At 36.2% G+C, this 5,847-nt stretch overlaps 1 long non-coding RNA gene across 1 annotated transcript; it reads right to left on the minus strand.

Moving 5' to 3' along the window:
• Positions 1–251: 251 nt before the first annotated feature.
• On the minus strand, positions 252–5,145 carry LOC120008300. Its single transcript, XR_005470432.1, has 2 exons — positions 4,868–5,145; positions 252–644 (listed from the first exon to the last, which is right to left on the minus strand). It is a non-coding gene; the product is annotated as an uncharacterized LOC120008300 (long non-coding RNA).
• Between the last annotated feature and the right edge of the window lie 702 nt (positions 5,146–5,847).

The following is a 5,847-nucleotide window of genomic DNA, read 5'->3' on the forward strand; positions in this document are numbered from 1 at the left end:
GCGCGTGTCCAAGTTCTTCACTAGTTCGCGCCTTCGTTCTTCTTCAGAGTGTTTTCTCCTTGTGTGCCCTAGTGAAGGCTTAGGTCTTCATCTTGAAGTATTGGGCTTCACATTGGGCCGGTTGTTATTTTCTTGTTTGAGGCTTTCTTTTATCAAGCCGACACAATCTCTTTCACATTCAAACTTGTATTATTTAATCCTTACTTTATCCCTGTCTTATCAAAGCAGGTTACCGTTTCACTTTAGTCATCTTTGTCTAAATGGGCTATAGCCGTTGTAAGAAATTAGAGCAATGAATAATATTGTTGTTCTACTTCTTCAATCTCTATTCTTCTTCTACTCTTTCTAATTTCTACAACTATTCAAAGTCATGGTATCGGAGCAGGTGGCTACATCGATTCCTGCAAGTGGAACAAATATGACTCCAACAACTACAATTGCTGAAGTATTACAATCTATAGCTTCATGCTATGATGATGACTCGCAAGTTTCGGCTGGTGAGTATAACATATCTTCATCAACTACACTGGAAGAGATTTCATAGATTTTGAAGAGTGCTAAAGCTCTCAATTCTACCATCAATCAATCTGTTGCAACTTACTCCAATCTGATGTCTGGAAACTCTTCTGGTATCTTGCCAACACCTATAAATATTGCCAGCCAATATATGTAAGGTATATCAAATTCTAAACAAGTTCCTCAAGACCAACCAAGAATGACAAACACCAACATTCATACATCAATTTTCTCTATTCCATAAACTCTACCCACAGCAAACACTTTTCCAAACATGCCTAATGGATTTCCTTCAACTCCAGCCAATAACTTTGGACAAAAAAAATTTCAAAATCGATATAGTTGCCTCCGTAGTGATTTCTCTATATCAAAGCTTATTTCTCTGGAATTGAATGGAAATAATTATCAAGTTTGGAGTTCTACTTTCATAAATGCATTGGAATCCAGGAATAAGGTTGGTTTTGTGGATGGATCTCTTCCTGTCCCTGATTCAGTACATCCATATTTTCAACTTTAGAAACAATGTAATGGTCTGATAAAGACTTGGCTCACAAACAATGTCTCATCTAGTATTCTACAGAGTATTTCTACCAGAAAGACTGCTATGGATATTTGGATTGACTTGAAGAACAGATATTCGGTGGTTAATGAGACTAGAGTTTTTGAGGCAAAGAGGGAGATTTCTAACATGAAACAGGAAGAGCTCAATATCATAGACTTCTTCTCCAAAATGAAGAGTCTATGGGATGAATTACAGGAATATGAGGAGCTACTCGCATGTAAATGTGGTTTGTGCAAATGTGATGTGTCAAAACCAGTGCTGATCAAGAGGAAAAAGGAAAGGGTTATGGAATTTTTTATGGGGCTCAATGAATGCTATAATCATATCAGCAGTCAGATACTCACAACTGAGCCATTCCCTAATGTTGATAAAGCTTTGCACATGGTCATGCAAGAGGAAAGGAAACAAAAAATTACTGAGAAAGGTGTGGTCATAACACAGGATGCTGCTACTATGGCTGTCAAGAATGGGGGACCCAAACCTCATCACAATGGCAATTCCAAACCTCACTACAAGAACAATCAGACCAAGAGAGAACAAAACACATCAATCAAACGACAACAAGGCAGCAGGGACAATCTATCTTGTAACTACTGCAAGCTTACAAATCACACCATCGACAAGTGTTTTAAGATGCATGGCTTTCCTCCAGCCAAGAATTTTCCTCCAACAAAAAGGCAGAAGCCAAATTATCCTAATTCAAATACACACTCAGTCAATCAAGTTGCAAGCAATTCAGATCAAAGTTCTGGAGTGTAGTTATCTCATGATCAGTTTCAACAACTTATATCTGTTGCCAGAAATAAGGGCAGTCAAGATGAAATTGCCGCAGAAAAGCAACATCATGTAGGCACCACTGCTTCAGTAGCAGGTAACAACCTAACCATTACTCAAGTATCTGATAAATGGTTAATAGATAGTGGTGCAAGTGATCATGTCATGTGTCATGCATCTTTATATACTACATGCCATGCAGTGCACAATTCCTTTGTTTACTTACCCAATGGTGATAAGCATAGCATCACACATATAGGAATGATTAAAATGACAGAGGATATTGTCTTAAAAGATGTTCTTTGTGTGTCTACATTCATCATTAATCTAATTTCAGTTAGAAGTTGACCAAAGATGGTAGATATTCAGTATGTTTTACACAAAATAGGTGTGAAATGCAGGATTTAGGCACTTTGAGGAAGATTGGAATGGGGAGAATGCTTAAAGACCTATATCTTTTGGAGAAGAAACAAGAACTGACTCTAGGACATCAAGCTTTTGCTAATTCAGTTATTGATCCACAGACTTGGCATAGAAGACTTGGACATCCCTCCACTAAGATTTTTAAGTTAATTTGTGATGTACCTAGTGTTCAAATTGATGATTGTAAGGAATGCCTTTTGGGCAAGATCAATAGAAAACCTTTTGCTTTGAGTACTACTTCTACTGTTGATTGTTTTGAGTTAGTCCACACAGATATATGGGGGCCAAATGCCATTATTTCACTTGATGGATATAAGTATTTCTTGACAATAGTTGATGATTTCTCTAGAATGACTTGGATATTTCTCATGTCATCCAAATCTCAAACCATAAATTATGTTAAAGGTTTTATTAACTATGCAAAGACACAGTTTAACAAACAAATCAAAGTGATTAGGACTAACAATGGTGCTGAATTTGAAATGGGAGAATACTACTTGATGGAGGGGATTCAACATCAAAAGACGTGTACTTATACTCCTCAACAAAATGGAATTGTTGAGAGAAAACATCAGCATCTTCTTAATGTGGCTAGAACACTAAAAATTCATAGTAACATTCCAAAAAATTTGTGGTCTTTTAGTATCCAAATTGTAGCCTTTATAATTAATAGGATGCCTAGTAGAGTAATAGATTATAAATCACCTTATCAGATTTTATATAATAAGGAAGTTGACTATCAGATATTTAAAGTATTTGGTTGTCATTGTATAGCAAAGAATAACAAACCTAGTACCTCTAAATTTCAACCAAAAGGGAGGTCTTGTGTGTTCCTAGGATATCCTCTAGGGACAAAGGGATATAGATTGTTAGACTTAGAAACCAATGAGATTTTCATTTCTAGAGATGTTAAGTTTTTGGAAAAGGAATTTCCTTATAAATCAGTGAATGACTCAAAGAATTCTACAGCTCAAACATAAGAACCTATTGTAGAACATCAAACTGTTCATATCAATGAAAATAATAGAATTCAGAGAAACAGAACAAGCCCAAAACACTTAGCAGATTATCAATGTGACATAGCATCATTTCATTCACATGCATCCAAAACAAATGACATTACATCTCATGATCATTTTCTGGCCACCATCACCACCACCAGAGAACTTAGGACTTATACACAAGCTGTTAAAGATTCAAAATGGTGTTCAGCCATGGACTTAGAGTTACAAGCATTGAAGAATAATAATACATGGGATCTTACTACTTTGCCTAAGGGAAGGAGAGCCATAGGATGCAAATGGGTGTACAAAATAAAATATAATTCTGATGGATCTATAGAAAGATACAAAGCTAGACTTGTTGCTCAAGGTTTTAGCCAAAATGAAGGGTTTGATTATAAAGAGACGTTTGCACCAGTGGTGAAAATCACCACTGTTAGAGTTTTTCTAGCATTGGCAAGCATCTATAAATGGCATGTTCATCACTTAAATGTTCATAATGCCTTCCTAAATGGTGACCTTGAAGAAGAGGTTTACATGAAAATACCTCCAGGTTTTCACACATAAAATCCTAATTTAGTATGTAAGTTAAAAAAATCTATTTATGGGCTTAAACAAGCCTCAAGGCAATGGAATAAAAAATGTAAACAATCTTTACTAGATTTTGGTTTTATACAAAGCAAAGCAGATTATTCTCTTTTTCATTATCATAAGGGTGACAGTGTTATACTCTTACTCCTATATGTGGATGATATGGCCTTAGGTGGCAATAACATCCATCTAATTAATGAAGTCAAGGAACACATAGCAAAATGGTTTAAAATCAAAGACCTAGGTGTTCTAAAATATTTTCTGGGCCTGTAGATTAATACTACTCAAAAAGGCATAACCATAGGTTAAAGAAAATATGCCACCGATCTTTTACAAGACACTGGTTTCTTGACTGCCAAGCCCAGTACATCTCCAACAGATCTCAACATTAAACTATCAGTTAATTCAGGAAAAACACTTGATGATCCATTACAATACAGAAGGTTAATAGGAAAGTTAATGTACTTAACATTAACACGTCTTGACATTACCTTTGCAGTTAATAATTTAAGTCGTTTTATGAAAAATCCTACTGATGTTCATATGCATGCATGCTACTCATAGAATTCTTAGATATATTACAGGTTCCTTAAATCAGGGACTTTGCTATGATAGTGCTAACCCCTTGCAGGTCAAAGATTTTTGCAACTCTGATTGGGCTTCTTGCATTGACTCAAGAAGATCGGTCACAGGCTACTGTGTCACCCTTGGCTCGTCTCTGGTTTCTTGGAAGTCCAAGAAGCAAACTACAGTTTCTAGATCCTCAGCCGAAGCTGAGTATCGTGCAATTGCTGCCATAACCAGTGAGCTTACCTGGTTATCAAATCTCTTCAAAGAACTACAAGTTTCAATCATTAGACCTATGCTTATCTACTGTGATAGTCAAGCAGCTATTCATATAGCAAACAATCCAGTTTTTCACGAACGAACTAAACACATAGAACTGGATCTCCACTTCACCAGAGACAAAATTGAAGAAGGACTGATTAAACTAACTTACCTGAAGACTGATGAGCAACTAGGCGACATTTTAACCAAAGCAGTTCCTACTCATCGCCTTCGAACTCTTACCGACAAGTTAATCATGCTCAATCTTCAAATTGACCATGCTTAACTTGAGGGGGGTGATAAGCTTCATAGATTCATGAAGCTTCTTCTTCGGTTTGCGCGTGTCCAAGTTCTTCACTGGTTCGTGCCTTCGTTCTTCTTCAGAGTGTTTTCTCCTTGTGTGCTCTAGTGAAGGCTTAGGTCTTCATCTTGAAGCATTGGGCTTCACATTGGGCCTGTTGTTTTTTTCTTGTTTAAGGCTTTCTTTTATCAAGCCTACCCAATCTCTTTCACATTCAAACTTGTATTATTTAATCATTACTTTATCCCTGTCTTATCAAGGCAGGTTACCGTTTGACTTTAGTCATCTTTGTATAAATGGGCTCATAGCCGTTGTAAGAAATTAGAGCAATGAATAATATTGTTGTTCTACTTCTTCAATCTCTATTCTTCGTCTACTCTCTCTAATTTCTGCAACTATTCAAAGTAACTTACAAAAACTATCATTTGTTGCTGCTTTTGGATGATGACATAATGATGATTTGTGTAAATAAAGGTTTGTGGGTATCATTCTGGTAAACCCTCACGAGACTATAACTCGTCCACTAGGGACACCTAGGGGATTAAAGGCTTGTTGCATACGCTAAATGTAACCGTGATTGCTACGATAGTGAGGTTCGGGGGTATTTGATAAGCTCATATATTCTCTCATTTTAGTACTCTCTAAACTTGGTTTTTGTTAGAGGATTGCCTTTAAAAAGGACTTATTACTTTGTTTTTCTCATTTTCAGTTTTCTTGAACACTTAGATGGTTTTTGGTGGAAAATGGCCTATTTTGAGTATTTTGAAGAACCGTCAATTGGAGAATAAAGCTAAGACCTTGAAGAATGTTGGAGAATATTTTGAGAATTTTCTATGAAGTCAACTAACCCA

The sequence above is a fragment of the Tripterygium wilfordii genome, chromosome 2 (assembly GCF_013401445.1).
Source record: "Tripterygium wilfordii isolate XIE 37 chromosome 2, ASM1340144v1, whole genome shotgun sequence".
NCBI classification, from domain to species: Eukaryota; Viridiplantae; Streptophyta; class Magnoliopsida; order Celastrales; family Celastraceae; genus Tripterygium; species Tripterygium wilfordii.